Source organism: Orcinus orca, chromosome 5, assembly GCF_937001465.1.
Source record: "Orcinus orca chromosome 5, mOrcOrc1.1, whole genome shotgun sequence".
NCBI classification, from domain to species: Eukaryota; Metazoa; Chordata; class Mammalia; order Artiodactyla; family Delphinidae; genus Orcinus; species Orcinus orca.
In genome coordinates this window covers 25,182,550-25,204,194 of record NC_064563.1, presented here as the reverse complement: position 1 = coordinate 25,204,194, position 21,645 = coordinate 25,182,550, and the positions used below count along the sequence as shown (strand labels likewise).

The window sequence follows — 21,645 nt, the reverse complement described above, 5'->3', positions numbered from 1 at the left end:
GGTGCCAATAGATTGCTAGAGACAGACTTGCCCCAGACCTGCAATTTGTAAAAAACATGATATCTGAGAAACACAAGAAAGCAAAGAACAATAAAATGAGGTATGCCTATACTATATTTACTTAATCACATATCTGTTCTGGACTTCGGATATTAGCTTGAATTCTTGATGTATCCCAGTTTCTACCTTGCAGAATAACAAAAACCTAATTTTATTTTGATTAGAAGTTCTTTTAGTGACTTTGTAGGGTACTACATTCAATCATGGATGTGCACAAGGATATTCATTGGAGTAGACTTTTATAGTTAACCTTTATTGAGCACATACACTATTACCAGTCATATTCTAAGCATTTTAAGTTTACATTGCAACTCTGTGAAATATGACATCGTCACCATTTTCAGATTAACTGATGCATAGCATGGTTTAGTAACACCCCTAAAAATCTCACTGCTAGAAACAATGTTGGCTTTTCTTGGTGCCCTGCTTTTCTCCACATTAGACATATATCCTCCTCCAATCCCCTATGTTATCATTGTTATAAATGTCTTGTCAGAGGCAATGAGGTCTAGGGATAACCAATGGGGGGTAGATCATAGTACCAGAAACAGCTTTGACATTGATGTCAAATTTCACCATGACTGGAAAATTATCCCGCACATTGGGAAATTTTTTGCTGATGTGTCCTCCATGGAGCCCCAGCCCATGTCATGCCCTTCTAACCATGGAGCCTCTCCTCCCCGAGGAGTCTCTGGGTCTCCAAACCTCACCTATTCTCCTCAGGCAAGCTGGGGGCAAAACACAATTTTCTTCCCTCCACAATGCTGGGCAGCTCACCTTCCTTTTTGTAATTTCCTCTTCCTTTAGACCATGAATGGATTGGTATTCTTCATGCCTCAAGAGGCTTTTCTAGATATTTTCCTAAACAAAGAGCCATCTCCACTAGTATATGGAAATAGTGATGGTTAATGTGTTTTGTCTGTTTTATGTATGGATAGTTTCTTCTCACTACATCTATTATTATTAAAAAAAATTGAAAACAATTTAAGTGTGTGATAATAAGACACTGGCAACTAAAAGATATGGCCATGGGATGAATTGTATATTTAATTTCACAGGAAAGTGTTCACTAAACATGAAGTGAACAAAGCAGATTACAAAAGATTACAAAACACAATGTACAGTTCGATACTTTTTTTTTTTTCTGGTACGCGGGCCTCTCACTGTTGTGGCCTCTCCTGTTGCAGAGCACAGGCTCTGGACGTGCAGGCTCAGCGGCCATGGCTCACGGGCCCAGCCGCTCCGCAGCATGTGGGATCTTCCCGGACAGGGGCACGTACGCGTGTCCCCTGCATCGGCAGGCGGAGTCTCAACCACTGCGCCACCAGGGAAGCCCTTTTTTTCTTTTTTTAAAAGTCTATTAAAAAAAAGACTACAACAGGACTTCCCTGGTGGCACAGTGGTTAAGAATCCACCTGCCAATGCAGGGGACATGGGTTCAAGCCCTGGTCTGGGAAGATCCCACATGCCACAGAGCAATTAAGCCCATGCGCCACAACTACTGAGCCTGCACATCACAACTACTGAAGCCCACGCGCCTAGAGCCCATGCTCCGCAACAAGAGAAGCCACCGCAATGAGAAGCCCGCGCACCACAATGAAGAGTCGCCCCCGCTCGCTGCAACCAGAGAAAGCCCATGCGCAGCAATGAAGACCCAACGCAGCCGTAAATTAATTAATTAATTAAAAAAAAAAAGACTACAACAGAGTGATCCCCTCTGGGTCTATCCTGATGTGTAAGAGCCTTTCAAATACTTCTAACTGCTATGCTTTCCTAATACCACCTTCACTAACAACTAACAGTCACAGACTCTGAGGTCTTACTCTGCACCAAATACAGTTCTGTGCACTTCACAGGAACTAACTCATTTAAACTCATTCAAAACAACTGTTATCCCCACTTTATAGCTGGGTAAACTGAGTCACAGAGAAGTTAAGAGCCTTGTTCAATTCACCAAGCAGTCAGTAGCCAAGCCAGATTTAAACCCAGAAAGTCTGGTTCAGACCTTACACTCTTTCTAGTAAGCTGGGGTGTTTATCCTCTTTCCTCTCTACATCTCAGCTGTTTCTTCCTACTTCAGTTGGTTTTGCTTCAATCAACCTTTGCCATTTTCCTGTGTGCTCCCGTTTGTTAAGGTAGAGTGGGGATGCTCAGAGTAAACATAATCTAACTTATTAAACCAATAACCTTAATTTTATGTACAATACTAAATCAATAGCTTCTGAGCAACGAATATCTTATGGTATCGCTTATATGTGGAACTTATTTACAGAACAGAAACAGACTCACAGACTTAGAGAATGAATTTATGGTTACCGGGGGGAAAGGTAGGGGGAAGGGATAGTTGGGAAGTTTGGGATTGACATGTACACACTGCTATATTTAAAATGGATAACCAACAAGCACCTACTGTATAGCACAGGGAACTCTGCTCAGTATTATGTAACAACCTAAATGGGAAAAGAATTTGAAAAAGAATAGATGCATGTATATGTGTAACTGAATCACTTTGCTGAACACCTGAAACTAACACAGCATTATTGTTAATCACCTATACGCTGATATAAAATAAAAAGTTAAAAATAAAACTTCTGGTCAAAGGAATGTTTATTAAAGCTCCCCTGCCCCTTCCAAATAGAAAGGGAATAAGTCTTTCCTTGTCATTTAGAGATTTTTTTTTTTTTTTTTTTTTAGCTTTACGCGGGCCTCTCACTGCTGTGGCCTCTCCCGTTGCGGAGCACAGGCTCCGGACGCGCAGGCTCAGCGGCCATGGCTCACGGGCCCAGCCGCTCTGCGGCATGTGGGATCTTCCCAGACCAGGGCACAAACCCGTGTCCCCTGCATCGGCAGGTGGACTCTCAACCACTGTGCCACCAGGGAAGCCCTAGAGATCTCTTCTTGTTTAATACATGTTTGAGGCTGTTTCCAGTAGTTGAGTGGCTGGAAGTCTGACTGTTGGTTGTCATTGCTGTGATGATTATATACTTAATGCAATTTGCTCTTCAACCCCTTTACTGTCTATGGAAGAGCTCAGAGATAAGGGGATTAAGTGAGCATCTGGTGTCTCCAGTGATAAACTTGGAGAAGGCCCGGGCCTGTGAATAATAGATTGTGGGTGGAATATTTTTTTATTTATGCCTGGAGAGTCTTTGAGGTGAAGAATCGTTGGTGGGAGATGCCCATACAGCCTAGGGACACTGAGAGCACACTTGACAGTGGGCAGAGCCCACTTCCCTGGTCCATTGTAGTCAGGCCCTCGACAGGAGTCGAGAAGCGTCCCTACCCCCCAGTTGTTTTCTTCCTCCACAGGAGAAGGGAACGGCCCAGCTAGCAGGAGAACAGTGGGCCTCGCAGGACGTTGTTATGAGGTTATGTTTCCATCTTGTTCCAATCTCTGCGTGGCTGGATAGAAGTTTCTTCTCCATAAGGGTGCATCGTAAATGTGTCACCACATGAATTCTCGGGAAGAGCTGGTAATTCTTCATATCTGCCCTCAAACATTTTAGTAATCAATTTCCCTGAAGTCTCCTGCTGAAGAATATTAAGAGAGAAGATCAAAGGCAGATGCACAATTGATGGTGCTAAAAAGGGGGGAAAGTGACACTGATTTCCAGTAGATAAGATGATGCTTGTTGTTTCACCACAGTGCCCCAAACAAAATAAATGATAAGAACTAAATAGGGAACTCCTGGAGCTTGCTTGAACACGAACTGATTTCCCTTCTGCTCTCTGTGGCTGCAGTGGGAGAGAAGCCCTTGGAAGACTGTATGAAATGACTGAAAAGCAAATGCCTTTGCACTGAATTTAATATCTAGTCTTTCCAGTTGTTTGACTGTGGGATTCTGCTCTGCTCACCTCTCACTGCTCCACCATTTCTTACCTTATTTATTATTATAAGATATCCTTTAAGTAAATATATGTGAAAAATTGAAATGTAAGACCATAACATAATCTCCCTTTACATCATGTGTTCATCTTGACATGTATGGATTGCCTTGTTCTTCTGTAAGATGTGAAACTTTGGGTGTTGGAATAGCTGCCCCATGGCCCTTTGGGTTGCTTTTGTCATCACAGTACATCAACCTAGATTTGCCCTGTCATACAAATGTGCCATCAGTAGCTTAGTTTTGACAGTTTTAGTTATGTGTCTTCTTGTAGCATATTGTCACACACTGACAAGAAGAAATGTAGTTTGCTAAATATAAATCCTCTGGGAAAGAGAGAAAAGTAGCTTTTGGGGTAAGAACTATAACCTATTTTTAAGTTAATTTGTTTCATGTTGGATCAAGAACCATTTCTAGGTGATAGAAAAAAGTGTTTTAATATCTAGTTTATAAAAAACAAAGAGTCTTAGAAAACTAGCAGGTGATTTTATAACATTAAACATTAATCCTTCAGTTATGTACAGTTACCATAAAATATTAGTGAAAATAAGGACGTGGTAACACCAACATCACTTCTGGCACTAAAAATTTATACATGCTCTGCTCTACCAAAGGAAGTTCATGGTGGTGTGTGACGCCAAAGGTAAAGAACCATAGTATGATGCCAGCGTAGACATAGACTGACCATCTGGCAAGAGGAGGTCAGTTACCTTGGAAACATCTGATCTTAAACACAGGACTTCCCTGGTGGCGCAGTGGTTGAGAGTCCGCCTGCAGATGCAGGGGACACGGGTTCGTGCCCCCATCCGGCAAGATCCCACATGCCGCAGAGAGGCTGGGCCCAGGAGCCATGGCCGCTGAGCCTGCGCATCCGGAGCCTGTGCTCTGCAACGGGAGAGGCCACAGCAGTGAGAGGCCCGCGTACCGCAAAAAAAAAAAAAAAAAAAAAAAAAAAAATCTCAAGCACAGATTTGTAAGGGATACAATAATAGATTGTTTTTAAAAAACATGTTGTTAACTGGCTGGCTCCGGTGAAAGAACATGAGACTGTTCAGCTCATGGTTGCGTCCACGATGGACTCCCAAAAACAGCAACAATAACAATGGATTTCCGTGCTTAGGCCCATAACATGTTTTCTCCGCCTCTATTCCCATCAGTCCCAGCTCAAGTTTCCTCATTTTATTCCTTGTCTTTAGATTATTTTTTACTTAAGCAGCATTTGACATGATAAAACTTAGCCTTATGAATGAAATGTGTATAATCTGATATATCTTATGTCTGAACTTAAAAATATTGCTTTCCAAATGGATCAAGCTTCTAAAAAATTCTAACAAATCAAGATTTTCCTGATTGGCTCTTCACTGTTTCACAAACAAAAGACAAATCTTTAGGGACCTGCCCCTTTGCTCAGGGTGGCCTTTTGGTCTGGGACATCTGATATCCTCTTGGTTTCTCTCAATCTAGTCTTCCTTTATAGACAATTTTGTCCACTATCTTATCCTGCAAGTGTACTTACCTTCCTAGAGCCTACTTATACTCTTTTTTTTTAATCGAAGTATAGTTGATTTACAATGTTGTGTTAGTTTCAGTTGTACAGTGAAGTCATTTAGTTATACATATACATATATACATATTCTTTTTCAGATGCTTTTCCTCTAGGTTATTACAAGATATTGAGTATAGTTCCCTGTGCTATACAGTAGGTCCTTGTTGGTTATCTATTTTATATATCATAATGTGTGTATCTATTAATCCCAAACTCCTAACTTATCCTCCCCCACTTTCCCCTTTGGTAACCATAAGTGTATTTTCTATGTCTGTGGGTCTGTTTCTGTTTTGTAAATAAGTTCATTTGTATCATTTTTTTCTAGATTCCACATATAAGTGATATCATATGATATTTGTCTTTCTCCGTCTGACTTACTTCACTTTGTATGATAATCTCTAGGTCCTTGCATGTTGCTGCAAATGGCATTATTTTGTTCTTTCTTAGGGCTGAGTAATATTCCACTGTACATATATACCACGTCTTCTTTGTCCATTCATCCGTTAATGGACTTTTCTTACTTATATTCCTGTTAACTGAGTTCATGTCTACCTTCCCCACTGACTGTAAATTCCTTAAGTGAAAGAAATGTTTCTTCTTTACTTTTGTTTCCTTCAGGGAGAGTAAATGCTCAGTAATTGTAAACATAAATAGAAGGCCCTGAAAGAGGCCCTGGAGCATGGAGCATGTGGTATTGTTAACCTTGTAGGAAAGTGTCCAGGGGCTTTGGGTCTGAGTGATGATTCATTTCATGGTGTCTCCATATCTCTGGATGATATATTAGTAAAGTAGATGAATCTGAAAATAATTTTTTGGTTTTTTTTCTTTTATTCAAGAGTACATTCACCATAAAAGATACAGAAACAATAAAACTAAACAGAACAAAACAAACAACAATAAAACAAATAATAAAAACTAGACAAAACAACAAAGAAACATGAAAACCCAAATGAAAAAATAAGAGCCAAATAATAAAAGCAGGCAGGGAAAAAGAAAGCTAGGAAGTTTAGCTTAATTAAGGCAATCTCTTGTACATTTACTGTAAGGGAACATTAAAAGCCTTTGCAGTGTCTCTGACATAATAAAACAGTTGTTGTTATGGCAATTCTTCGAGGGCCCAGATGAATTCATTAGCATATTCCATAGCATTAATAAGGTCAGCTGGGCTTTTCAGGACCCGTACAAGAAACAAACATTGAAATCTCTAGTGGAGATATTCTGAGCTGTTGAGAGAACTTCCCAAGCTAGGGCCCCTGCTCCTTGGACCACCTGCTCCAGGACTGATAGGATTGAATTTGGGCGGAAAGGCAGCCTTACCAAATGAGTCTGTGATCCTGGGTGTTCTGTAACCCATTGGTAGCCACCTCCAGGTATATAAAACATGTCAGTGGTATGTCCATGTACATTCTGCCACCAGTTAAAACAAAGGGTCACAGAGTCAGAGGTAAGACTTGTAAAGCACTGACAGATACACCATTCACAGAACAAAAGTTTTCCCCAACTCTGTCCAATCCAGGCCAATTTAAGTAAAAGGCAGGGTAAAGGTAGGGGATGTTTGTAAGGAACCAGTGGAATTTTACCAAATGGAAGGACAGATGGTGGATCCAGAGCTGAAAGGTCCGAGACACAGGTTCCTCCACTTCTCCCTTGATTGTCTCTATTTTTCTCGGCCCATCTGCTTCACCTTCTAGTCTGTTTGTAGATCACTTTTCTCTGCTTCTTCATGCAAGGACTACAAGTACCAACATGAGACACGTCTCCCCAGTCACCACATTTATATGTCCTTAAAAATTCAGTTTCATCAGGTAAGTGACAGGAGTCCCTGAGTCTTAACAGTAAACTCAGAGGAAGGAGGATCTCATTAATCCAGCTCAGGTCAGTATTTACCTTAATGGAATGATTTGGGCAAAAGGGGCAGGGTCCCAGAGGTTGACTGCTGGAGAGGAGTTTTAGAGAAGAGGGCAGAGCCCAGGCAACATTCACAAAGATCTCATTTAACGAATGTAGGACCAACCACATTTGCGGTAAGTGAGGACCATGTGGAGGCTTTTGTCTGTTGCAGGAAAGGACGTCTGGAATGGTAAGGAATCAGCTTTCATTTCCTTCTAGGTTAGGGAGGGAAATATTTCGTATCTTTATGAAGGCTGGGCCTTGATCATCAGTGACATTACTTAGAAGTACTGAGTCTCACTCACTCCTGTAGGAAGCCAGAGAGTGAAGTTCAAACACACCTGTGAAATTTAAAGGCACGAATAATCGCTTCCATAATTGTTTCTGCACATGTACCTTGAGAAAAGCAGTCTCGGGAACAGCAATTAAGGATTTTAATAATAGTTGTCGTTGCTTGCTGTGGACATTAGTCAGTATCTGGCCTTCAGCTGTGACATTGTCCTCTCAGCCACTGTAATCACTTTTTTTTTAAATCCATGTAGAACCAAACACAAATGATATCCCTTTGAACCATCAAAAATGATGATAGTTGTGGTGACGGTAGCGATTGGCAGCAGCTACTTCCTTTTCCCTGCACTCCTCCGGGGCCTCCCAGAAGGACTGCTGTCTTCCTTTGTCACCATTGGCTCCTTGCCTTCTCCTCTCCCTACGGGTCCTTGTTCTGTTTTTAACTCTGTAGATACTGCTCGGCTCTGCAGACACAACCTCCTCCACGCTCCCAGCCAGAACATGGAGCCACGCTTTACGCTGTACACGTTTCACATGAAATGTAGACCTTTATGAACATGATGTTTAAAATATAATTTGTGTATCTGAGTCAGACCAACCTAGAGCGAGCACATTTTAAGAATTACTCTGTAAACATCTTTCTTCTTTTCCTTTTTCCTTAAGTGATGATTGTTTTTTTACATTATACTGTGACTTTCATTATTATGCTTTAGTTCTGATGACAGAGTTACCAACACAATAATAGTGTCTGCTCCAGTAGTTTAACAGAAGAAAACTTACCTACAGCCATTCTGAAGCATTAATAAAAAGCTTAGGGCTAAGGGAGCTTCAATGGTGTTGGAAGGAAAGGTATTAGATGTCAAGGCGTGGAAAGGTTACCTCAAAGCAAAGATATATTATGACAATTTGAGAATCTAATAGTTATATAGTTTCCTTTTTTGTGTTTCTGCTGTTATGGAAAATATAGGGAACCGTTATTATCCTACTCTTTGTTTAGTTTCCCATCTAATTTCAAGTAGCTGCAAGACAGGAACCTTTTTCATACTTCTAATGCCTCAGCTGAGCCCACAGAAGGTGTTCAATAAATGTTTGTTGATTGATCTATATGAACAAATACTTATCCTTGTAAAAAGTTTTCCTGGGTTTTTAATAATACTGAGGAGAGCTCAGTGTAGCACAGAATACAGTTTTTTTTCTCTTCCTGTTTCCCTTTCCTCCCTAAATAATTCAGATGGGGTTGATAAAGGTGTCCATGTCATTGGGAGTGGGGAGCCAGGGGGACCCAGAGTGGGCTGGTAGTCAGAGGTCTCACAGGGTGAAACGGGCGCCTACATCTGAGGGTGGCCCAGCATGGTTCCCTTAGAACCTGAGCAGGGTGAGAGAGAAATTCACGTGGATGGGTGGTCTTGTGTAGCATGTCAGAGTCTGAGCAAGTTGAGGAGGTGTCCACGGACAGGGGCAGCTGCCATCAGGAACTGGAGCCCGAGTGGGCTGAGGAGGACATCCAAGCTGGCTTTTGAGTCTTTGATGGGGAATAACCAGAAATGGGATATTGGCCATATATATGGAGAAATTGATCAAATAAATATTCTAAAGATAATGAGAACCAGTTTCTCATGGTTGGAAGAGGCGTTACAGATATAGCAAGGAAGGAAACTGGAATGAACTCTGTAGATTGGATTCAACAGTATTGGTGTGAATTCATGGCCTTTAGTATAGATCAATAAAGATAGGTAACTGTAGAATTAAATATAGTTATGTGTTTGTAAACACACTGAACATTGATGTATGTGTGTGTCTGTGAACGTGTTAAGTGTATACACACATAACTTCCCTAGCTGTGTCCACTGAGAGGGCTCTGGAACAACTATTCTCCACAAAAAGGATCCAGGGCTCCTTTGAGAAATACTGCTCTCAGGGATGGGGCAGGAGAAGTTTGATAAGCCTGAGTCATCTGTGGCAGAAGACAGAACTCAGAAGTCTTCTTGGATGGGTTCCCAGTAACCAAACCAAGTACAATTTGTGTATCAAAATAACTAATGATTTTAATGAATTATAACTCATTGGCCAAATAGGAAACCATGAGTCCATGATGATACAATTAAAAAAATAAATTAAAAGCTTGATAAGAAACAGGATATTTAGGTCCCATGTTCATCAAGTGATCAGTGAATACCATTATCAGTTGGACAAACTGAAATTATGTCCCAATACTCACATACTAGATATATAAGTGAATGACTAATAAAATATGAAGAAGGAATTAATGCAGATGAAAGTTGGCATATATATAGATTAAAAGTCTTATTAATAAAAGCAATAGACAGCAAAATTGACAAACATTTGCTACTGTGATCAAGTGAGAAAATAACATGAATGATAATATAGTAATAGAGAAGAAGAAATAGGGCTATTAACTAGAGCTGTGGAGATGAAGAAAATGCCATTTAGAGACTAAGTACATTTGCAATTCTAAGAGACAAAATTATTTTTCTAAGAAGATACAAATTAATAACAATGACTCAAAAAGAAGTAGAAGACTTTAGAACCATCAACAACCACAGAAGAAATGGCAAATGTAGTCAGAAGTCTCCCTCAAAGGAAGAACTAGTGCCCGATGGTTTACTCTGTTTCATAAAAATTTAAAGGAAGAGCTAATTCTCATGTTTTAGAAATTCTTTCAGAAGATTAAAAAAGGTAGAAAGCTATCTAACTAATTTTCAAAGGCTAAGGTTAGAGTGATACCAAAACAGAATGATTTTAATACAAAAAAGAATGGCAAACTTCTAGTAGTATTCTAATTATAAACATAGATGCAAAACTTCAGGGCTTCCCTGGTGGTGCAATGGTTGAGAGTCCACCTGCCAATGCAGGGGACACCGGTTCGTGCCGCGGTCCGGGAGGATCCCACATGCCACGGAGCGGCGGGGCCCGTGAGCCATGGCCGCTGAGCCTGCACATCCGGAGCCTGTGCTCCGCAACGGGAGAGGCCACAACAGTGAGAGGCCCGAGTACCGCAAAAAAAAAAACAAAAAAAAAAAAACAAAAAAAACTTCAAAATTGCAGCAGAGTATTGAAGGTATGACTAAGTAAGGATTGTCTTAGGAATTTAGATTTTTCATTAGGAGGTCTAATGTAATTCTCTCTAGAGAGAGATTACAGGGGGAAAATACCATATAATTATCTTAACTGTTGCCCTTCCAAAACAATTAATAAAATCTAATACCAGTTAATATTAAAAACTCTTCACTTGGAACAGAAGAGAAGTTCCTTAATGTGCTAATGGATTTCCATCAGCTATCCACAGCAAGTGTCAGAGAAACTGGTGTAACTATTGAAGACTTCTTAAAGTCAGGAATAAGACAAAGATGCTAACGTTTACTGCAAGTCTTCAACACTGCTAGAGGATTAAGCCCAAACAATAAATTTGATAAGAAAAAAGAAAGAGGAACTGTTGGAGAGTAAGAGGCAACTGTCATTATCTGTAGATGACACAATGACCTTAAATAGAAAACATTTAATTTAAATGGGAAGCGTTTTAGGCTAGCGAGACTTAAATGTGCTATTAGAACGAACGATCTGGGCTTATGAGGAGAATCACTGTCAATGATAACACTCTGGTTTTAGTCCCATTCTGGCCAGGTAACAAAATTAATTTTATATTGAAAAGCATTATTAAATATTTGTCCTATGTTAACTCAAGTTGTTTCCATAAGAAGTCACTTTGTTATCTTTAGAAATGAAGCTTTTATGTGTTATGTCATTATTTGGGAAATGTTTCAAAATAGAAAATAGAATTGGGCTGGATTCCAATAGTTTTGCTCTTCCTTCAAAACAACCATTTCCAGATAATTGCTTTCTTTTTCATCTCCTTATGGAAAGCCAGCAGATTCACATACGTGAATATATACAAATTCATATTCCATATTTGCCATGGAGTTCCATTCTCTTTTTATTTGTATGACCTTCTGAGTTGTAGAAATTATTATTATTGTCATTATTACTTTCACGCATCATTGAACCCTTTTCAAGCCGTTGATCTAAGTTTTCACACGGGCATTAACTCAGCATGATACTTACAACAGAAAATATTAAATTCACAATTATGAAAAATATATCACAAAAGATGGGAAAATTCATTAGCTGAGGCAAAAATACACTCTGTTAACTGAAGCATGGTCAAGAAGAATTGATCAGCACACTCACAGTACCCAGGACAACTTTTTAAAATGTGATAATTATCGGACATGTGACAAGACTTCTGTGAAAATCAAATCATTTCACATTTCACCTCATAAGGTTCTGAAATGCTTGTTAGCATAATCATTTCTTTGCTTTTTCTTTTAAAGCTTACATGTTATCTGAGACCACTTGATTGACAACTGTGGACCACCAGATGCCTGGAAACCTCACTACAGGAAACCCTGCTCCACAAATTTGAGGAAGGAAAGTTGAGACAAAATCTGAGTTGAAATTACATAGAGGAGTGAAATCGCTGAGAGAGACCACTCACCTCTACTCTTTTTTCAGTGGAGAGGCTCAAAGCCATTCCCTGGAACGGAGTCTAGTTGTGATGCTTTCTCCTCCATATTTGAGGACTTATTTATAAGTTTGCAAGCTTCCATGGTGATGATGATGCTTTAGAAGTCATTGGGAGTGGGAAAGCAGAACCTCATAGAACTTTTTCCCCAATAAAATCAACTTTAAAACTACCTATAGGGCTTGCCTGGTGGTGCAGTGGTTGAGAGTCCGCCTGCTGATGCAGGGGACGTGGGTTCGTGCCCCGGTCCGGGAAGATCTCAAATGCCGTGGTGCTGCTGGGCCCGTGAGCCATGGCCGCTGAGGCTGCGCGTCCGGAGCCTGTGCTCCGCAACGGGAGAGGCCACAACAGTGAGAGGCCCGTGTACCGCAAAAAAAAAAAAAAAAAAAAAAAACAACAACCTACCTATAACTTGTCTCTGTTTTCAAAAAAGGAACACATCAGTCTTCAGTTTAAAGGAAACTTTCCAAAAACATTTTCCAATAGTATTAAATCTACTTTTTTGTTATTACAATAATCTAGATATAAATCTGAGTTCATTCAGTATAATACTTAGTGCTTTTAGACAAAAGAAAACCCTCAAATTGCTTAGGAAAATATTCAAACTTGATATAGCCTTTAGACATTGATATAGGCATGTGGCTTTTGGTTTCTGCATATTGAAGGGATTGGCTATGGTAAAGTCAAATAAAAATGTATGGGTGTGCAAGTGGAAAAAGAAAAGAGAAAGGGAGAAGAGACCTCTGTGGATCTTTCCCTTTGCTAACCTCATGTTTTCTTGACTTTGAAGTGAAAATATCTGGTATTTCCAGCTTGGACTAAATCACAGATTTCTAATGAGTTTTCTTGATATTTGCTCTGACCTGATTCAGGTCAGCTTATTGCTCTTTCTTGTAGTTGAAAAGCAGAGGAACAGGAGGTAAGCCTTCCTTTGCTCATTAAGGTTTCAGCGAGTGATCTTAACTCAAGCATTTCTAATTAAAATGTAAAGATCATTAGTAGGCGCCATTAATAGAGGTTTGTCTTTGGACTCAGAATGTTCTGATGGAAGTGCCAGGCGCACTCCTGCACCCACTGGGGCTGAACAATTGCTGCTCTTGGCAAGGTCTCAGAACAGGCTGGGGTTTCTGTCTGCTACCTGAGCTGCTGGTGACAACTGCAACTTATGTCAGGCTCAGGGGCAAGGAGGAGTGGAGAGGAGAAACAAATTGCAAAGGCACCTTTACCTTTTTACTGCTACCAATTTTCAGCACCAGCAATGCTGAATGAAAAAGAGGCAGAGGCATAGTGAGGCTGATAAGAAAGACATTAAATACTATTTAAAAATTATTATTGCCTCCCCCTCCCCCCCAAAATAAGATACATATTCATATGGTGGCATCATTTTTATTCCTTTTGGGCTTGAAGAATTCAAGTGTCTATGTAATCCCCAATCATGCCGAACATTTTAATATGTGTTATCTTTTCCTAAAGATGAATATTACTTTTAGTTTGACATTTTAAATTGAGAGATTAGCTGAAAGAAAATTCTAATTTTAATGGCTAAATTATTTGATTTTGAATATGAAAATTATGATTAATTGAATCTTTAAAGGTATAACATATATGTACAGGAACTAAATGAAGGGTTTAACCCAGAGCCTGTAATACTTATGGCTTGTTTTATATATGTTATATTAAAAGACTAAATAATAAACAGCAAGTTAAAACGTAGAGAGCTATGAGAATGGCCTATTACTTGGCCTTCATCTTAGAAGTATTAATGTGGGGATTTAAGACAAATCAGAAATAAGAATAAGATTAATGGTGTTCTATACACTCTGGTAATTACAGAAAATTTTTGCTAATTTATTGCTTTTGTTTGCTTCTCCATACAATCATCTGAACTTCTGACCCATTTCAATTAAGTTACAATAAAATTAGTGTTTCTATTAAAGTACTTGGAGCTAATAGAATACAAATTGTTTCTTCCATAATCAAGGCTACAGTGTTGCCTGGGGAGGGCTTTTTTGGTGTATGTGTGGGGGGGGCGAGGTGGGGAGGAAGTTATTTGTAATTTCAGATGCGGTTAGACTCAATGGCAAATACTCATAATTTACATGTACATTATTATGCCTTTCATCTTATGGATTAAATTTGTTTGAATTATTTGAGGAAGAATGTGAGCATTGACTTTATACTGTGGCTTTATATAAAATTCATTGAAGGTTTAGAAAGTTTGGAGACTTTGAAAATGTACACCATGCTATGAGCGGAGGAAGAAGAATATTATTCCCCAATATACATGAAGTAAGAAGGCACTGCGTTTTCATCTGTAGCATAAATGAAATGCTCACTCCATAAAAGGCTATTAATAATTTGAAGCCATCAAGGAAGATAATCATCTGACTACTGTGACAGAGTGAAAGAGTGGTAGAAGCAGAACTGAGTCAAGGAAGAGGTATATTACAATCGCTTTCCTTTATAATGAGAACAGATAGTGTCCAGTTTTCATTTAGATATAGCTATTGGAATATACTGGGATAGGCCCAATTACTATAGATATATATTTTCAATAGAGATGATTTGTTAACCATAAATCAATGGATTCAATTGTCATACTTCTATAAGACTTTAAATGTAAGCATTTACAAATCAGAAAAAACTAGATTATATATTTCACTGTCATCATGGCTCATATCAAATACTTATCCATTTTAAAATATATGTATGCATCTAGAGTGACCAAGTGATTCCCTCTCAAATACTGAGTATGCCCAATATGACAAATGTAAAAAAGTTTTACTAAAGAAGACCTTGAGTAACACATAGAGTGAACTTACCCCAAGTTGAGTTTATCAGAGCCTGCAAGACCATAACCATTAGAATGGTGGTTCTCAAGCTTGAGTGGTCATCAGACTCACCTGAAGGCTCATTCAATCCATATTGCTGTCCCCCACCCTCAGATTTCCTAACAAGTGCCCAGGGAATGTTGATGCTGCTTTCCAGGGACCCCATTTTGAGAACAACTGCATTAGAAGATGCCTAAGAGATTTTGAGAAAAGATTTTTCTGCCTTATTCCAGTTTTCACTTGACTAGATTTTTTTCCTTTTCTTTTCTTTCTTAAGAAAAGAAATTAATTAATTAATTAATTTTTGGCTGCGTTGGGTCTTCGTTGCTGCGCACAGGCTTTCTCTAGTTGCAGCAAGCGGGCTCCTCATTGAGGTGGCTTCTCTTGTTGCGGAGCACTGGCTCTAGGCACGCGGGCTTCAGTAGTTGTGGCTCATGGGCTTCCATAGTTGTGGCGCACAGGCTTCAGCAGTTGTGGTGCACCGGTTTCAGTAGTTGTGGCTCACGGGCTTAGTTGCTCCGCAGCATGTGGGATCTTCCCAGACCAGGGCTTGAACCCATGTCCCCTGCATTGTCAGGTGGATTCTTAACCACTGAGCCACTGGAAAAGTCCTAGACTTTTTTTTTCTGTGTAGCTTATCAGAAAAAAAAAAAAAAAAAATATATATATATATATATAGTAACATCACTATAAGATACAATCTGCAATTATTTGCACACTGTGTTTTATATTACAACAAACACGTATAATGTATATTTAAAACATATATGGTTTTATAGCTCTCTTTATTTCTCACTAATCAAAATATAGCTTTTCGCCAGATTGGTCTGAATTCTGTTAAGCTCATAAATACCTTAGTGATTTTGAATTTGAATTTGGAGATGGTGGTTAGAAAAGGATTGGAAGTTGAAGGAAAATCTCTAAGGAGATACCACAGTTTTTTCTCAGGGTGATCTTAATGACCCGTCATCGGCTTTTGCAGAGAGAATTGGAAAGAAAAATTCATAAGAGGTCTTAAAGATATCAGATATCTTGAATAGTTCTGTCCTTTTAGAAAATGCTTCAGCATTGAGATGTTCTAATATCTGAGATTGATGCTACTTAAAATTAGTTAAATGTCAATAGTTACTTTGGTTCAACTCATCTACGTTTGGGTGTCTTTCCTTTAAACTATGCACTTTCTAATCAGCCCTCCTCAATCCAATCTTATTGTCTATAAAACCCTGTCTGGCAAATGGGTTGACGGGAGCAGATGTTAGGTGAATAACTGTGATACATCTCTTTGAGCTGCCCACTCTTCCCTGCTGTGGGCTGCTGGAATGTGAGCAAGGGCTCCCACTCTCTCCTTCTTTGGCTCCCACCTGCCCACACTTGATTAGAAATTTAAAAATGAGAGACCTTTACAAGGGGCAGGCTTCCTAGCAGAGAAGATTCCCCCAGTCTCCTCCCAGGAGTCTGTCTGATCTTGGTGGAGGGTGTCACTACTGTGGACGTGCCTTTGTGTATTAACTCTGCGTCTTGTATTGTCTGGAGACAGACTCGGCAAACAATTGAGGCTCCAAGTATTTGTTGGAAAATTGCCTCTGATTTTTTTCTTTAGTCCCAGCGTGGTTTTTGCATTTGGGGTGTGGCAAGTTAGCATATATTTCTGAAAGTTCAGCACCCTATGTCCACTGAAAAACATTTTTTTTGGTTGTCCCTTTTTTTTTTAATTTTTGTTTTTTATTGAAGTATGGTTGATTTACAATGTTGTGTTAGTTTCTGGCTTGCAGCACAGTGATTCAGATATATATATATATATATACATATATATATATATTCTTTTTCAGATTCTTTTCCCTTATAAGTTATTACAAAATACTGAGTATAGTTCCCTGTGTTATACAGTAGGTCCTTGTTGGTTATCTATTTTATATATAGTAGTATATATATGTTAATTCCATCCTCCTAATTTATCCCTCCCCCTGCACCTTGCCCTTTGGTAACTGTAAGTTTATTTTATATGTCTGTGAGACTATTTCTGTTTTGTAAATGAGTTTGTATCTTTTTTTTCACTGAAAAACATTTTAATCTTTATTTGATCAGTAACTACAAAGGTGTGATGGTAGTGGAATTGTAGGTGTATTCTTAAAGTATGGATTTAAGAGGTGGATATCATATTCACAGGGAGATTGCGAAAGGTTCAAAAAGGAGGTGACTCATATGCAGGTTGAAGCATGCGGTTGTATAATTACAACACATGTACCTTCATAACATTGCATTCATTTTTGAATTTGTATGTATAGGCATTCAACACATACGGTTCTAAAACATTCTTTTTTGACTTAAAAGTGTATCATGAATATTTGTCCAACTTGGTCAATACAGATATACTTTATTCATTTTAATAGTGGACTGATTTTTTGTTGTATGGCTGAATTCTAATTGTTTTAACCAATCTCCTGTTGACAGACTTTTGTTATCTCTATTCATTGTTATAGCAAATAATACTGCAATGACTGTGTGTGTGTGTGTGTGTGTGTGTGTGTGTGTGTGTGTTTGTACACATGTAGGAGTATATCTATGAGATTGATTCCTCAAAACTAAACTTTCTGGGTTGACATGTATGCACATTTGGAATTTTGAGTTATTGTCTAATTGCCCTTTAAAATCCTTATACTGATTTAGAATTTCACCTACATTTGAGAATGACTCTTTTCACCCCCTCACAGATTTATAAGACATTCTAAGTGATAATTCGTATAGACTAGATATTTTGATTTACATTTATCTAATCATTATTGAGGTTGTCATCCTGTATGTTTATTAGTTATTTGCTTTTTCCCATAAATTTCCACATTGTAACTGATTTTTAGAAAAATTATTTTCATAAATGATATTCTAATAGCTGTAGTTTTGTTTTTCATTTTCACACTGCTAAACCTCTGGAACCTGGTTTTGAATAAGGCATGAGGCAGGGGTCTAGGTTTACTTATTTTCCAAATAATTAGCAAATTCTTCCAATACTAGTTGTGGACAAAATAATTAACCCACTCATTTGAATTGTCACCTTTATAATATTAAAAATTCTCTTATGCCTAGGTGAGTATCTGTATTCTCTTTTCTTCCATCTGAAGAGGAAACTTCCTTGTTGGCTAGTTTTCTGTGTGGCAGGAATTGTGAGGAGTGCACATCCTGCACAGAAGAAATAGTCAGTGCAAAGGCTCAGGGCCATGGGGCAAGTGCTTTGTAAAATGCAAAAATTTTAGTGTGCTTGGAGTTTTAAGTTTAGGAAAAAAAATTACAAACATTATTAGGAAGTCCCAAGCGAAACTAATGAAAAAAAATACTGTAAATAAAACAGCACTCTCCAACAGAAACGTAATATTTATCCATTTCGATTTGTTTTAGATCATACATACTTGGCCTTATTTCATCCCTTTGTTATTTTTTTATAGAAGGTCAGTATATTTAAGTACAACTTTTTAATGTCTTTGCCTTTAACTCATTATTGTTAGCTTCTCAAAGTAAACATTTTTTTCCAGTTATATTTCAGTAGTTTTCCTCTCTCTCCTTGGGAAGAAGAAATACTGAGAAAAAAATGTTCTGGGATTTTGGTGTTTGCATCTAATCTTCCTGAACTTCTCAGTTTCTTCCTTCATTCCTTCCTCCCTCCCTCCCCTGCTTCCTTCCTTCCTTCCTTCCTTCCTTTCTTTTGAGTTCAAGCAGAACCTAAACATAAGATCATATGACAGCGGGAGAGAGGGTATACATGCAGACAGAAATTATGTTACAATCTTTGTCATCAATTTTTCATCCTTAATGTTGACTTTTTTGTAAAACAAATGTAAACATAGTATCTTGCATGCTGACACGTCCAAAAGTTTCCTATTAACTCCTAGATCTTTCCATCACAGTTATCAAATTTAATTCAAATAAACAAAAAAAGCCCAACGCACAGCTCACTTTTTTTCTTGGTGAGAACATCATTCTCTTTTTACTCTCTCTTTTCCTGTTTCCCTCCTGTCAGGTATCCAGATAGCTGCAGGGAAGAAAAACACTTTCAAAAGTTATTTTGACTTAAATCAGCATCACTTCCAAGGTTTTACCATTAAAATGTAATTAAAATGTCATAATACTTACTTTTAAATTGCTGATTTAAATTCACATATCTCAGTGTAGTCTAAGTTTTTCAAAAACATCATGCCTCCCTACACCAAACAGACAAAAAAAAAAAAATGTTGTGTCAGATTTACTAATAAAATCAACGTACTGTTCTACAACTCCAAAATATTCACTGAAAGAAATTTAAGTTCCTTTTCTGTTGAAAGGTTGAATGTTTAAAGTTATTTCCTTACCAACATCACAGGTATGGTACACAGATTCCTGGGAAAATAACGTAAGAGGAATGTGAGAGTATGCTATTCATGATTGGTAGCTTCAAAGCCCTGCACTGGAACACCATGTAAATACGCCAAATTGACTGTTGCAGAATAGACAACTTGTTGTGAAATTTTGGACATTTTCCACACCCAGCGGTGCCAGACCCTGGAGGGGGTGGGCATTCTGGTCCAGGAGCAAATAAACAAGTCAATAGAAAAACTAATTGTTTGAAAGACTGACCTCTGAACAAGGGTATCTCTGAGCTCCCCAAAGGGTCAACTTGGATTTGGGAAATATTTCAGTTCTCCCTGTGACATGTAAACTTGGGTGCTGATCAAAGTGCTTTGTTTTGGTATCTAAAAGCTCAATATCTGAGACTGTGCCAAAGGTTTTGCTGTCATGATGTGTGGGCTATATTAGCTAGCACTGCTGGCTTGAGAAATCCACATATTGTTCTAAAGCAGAGAATTTGCTTCTTACCATTCTCCTCCCTGGTTCTGTATAATGAAAAATTCGTGACAAAAAACTGTTCTTTTTTTGTTTGCTAATAGACTTAGAAAAGAATTAGGGAGCAGCCCTCTTTGTACTGAGGTACTTGGAGAGCCCAGGGAAGACAGTGACTCTGTTGAAATAAAAGAAAATTATAAAAAAGACTCCACGAAGACCACTAATGTGAGTCCCAAACAGTTGAGTTGCAGCTTAGGTTGAATGTTTGGGGGTGTCTGACAGTTGTTTTTCACGTTTCTATTTATAAAAGGGAAGCGAACAGGCTGTGACGTTTCTTGTTTTCTGGAAAAGTATTAGGAACTTGTTAATTATGGTAGAGTGAACATGGCAGGAAAAGGAAAAATATAATTTTAAGTATAATGGTGCACGCTGGAAACACAGATTGGCAAGCATATGGGGTTCTGGCATCTGGACAGAAGGCTTCGTAACCATCTGCTTCTCAGAGGTTGTTTTGGCAATTTTTGCAACAGTTCCAGTGATTCACAGGTCTGGGCTAAGGATGTCAGAAAGCAGCTAAAGAGGGCACAGGTACATAGAGGCAGTTACTGGGTTTTCGGTCCATACGTTAGTTTCAGTGTTGTGAGTGTTGTCACTTTAAGGTGGTCTATGTGCCAGTACTTCATTGTGATGGCAGCAGATGTTCCTTCATGCTAATATTTTTTCCCAATTTTATTCACCCAGTGACACTCATTTTTCGCCTCAGAATTAATTTGGTATATTGCCTCCGCTGGCTGTGGAGATGTGAGGAATATGTGAAGGGACTCGTGTTTTTGTGCTGCTGTTGGTTCTGAAGCGTGGAGACCTAATGAGTAACCTCCAACTCTCCTTGACTTTCTCATTATACCAATGTTCCCTGGGGATTTTGAGACTTACAGCATGTTACTAATAGTGTGATGTCATGTAATATTCTAATAAGAACTCACATGCATAGAAAGTCATTTAACACAGGACCTTTGTGGTTAATCGTAAAGCAAAATATTAACTAGCATGACACATTATAAATTGAAAATCTATGTCAGTCTTTTTTAACTGAAGTATAGTTGATTTACAATGTTTTGTTACTTTCAGGTATATAACAAAGTGATTCAGTTATATCTATCGATTCTTTTTCAGATTCTTTTCCATTATAGCTTATTACAAGATATTAAATATAGTTCCCTCTGCGATACAGTAGGTCCTTGTTGTTTGTCTATTTTTTTTTTTTTTTTTTTTTTGCGGTACGCGGGCCTCTCACTGTTGTGGCCTCTCCCGTTGCGGAGCACAGGCTCCAGACGCGCAGGCTCAGTGGCCATGGCTCACGGCCCAGCCGCTCCGCGGCATGTGGGATCCTCCTGGACCGGGGCACGAACCCGTGTCCCCTGCATCGGCAGGCGGGCTCTCAACCACTGCGCCACCAGGGAAGCCCTGTTTGTCTATTTTATATATAGTAGTGTGTATTTGCTAATCCCAAACTCCTAGTTTCTCCTTCTGCCACCCTTTTCCCATTCTGTAACATAAGTTTGTTTTCTATGTCTGTGAGTCTGTTTCTGTTTTGTAAATAGGTTAGTTCATTTGTATCATTATTTTAGATTCCACATATATGATATCATATATTCCTCTTTGTCTGGCTTACTTCACTTAGTATGATAATCTCTAGATCTATCCATGTTGCTGCAAATGGCATGATTTCATCCTTTTTTATGGCTCAGTAGTATTCCATAGTATATGCCACATCTTCTTTATTCCTTCATCTGCTGA

General features: G+C 38.7%; 1 long non-coding RNA gene across 1 annotated transcript; it reads right to left on the bottom strand.

Annotated features, from left to right (window-relative positions):
* Positions 1 to 16,863: 16,863 nt before the first annotated feature.
* On the bottom strand, positions 16,864 to 19,488 carry LOC125964402 (uncharacterized). The gene is made up of 3 exons (XR_007477393.1): positions 19,377 to 19,488; positions 19,162 to 19,229; positions 16,864 to 19,060 (listed from the first exon to the last, which is right to left on the bottom strand). It is a non-coding gene; the product is annotated as an uncharacterized LOC125964402 (long non-coding RNA).
* Between the last annotated feature and the right edge of the window lie 2,157 nt (positions 19,489 to 21,645).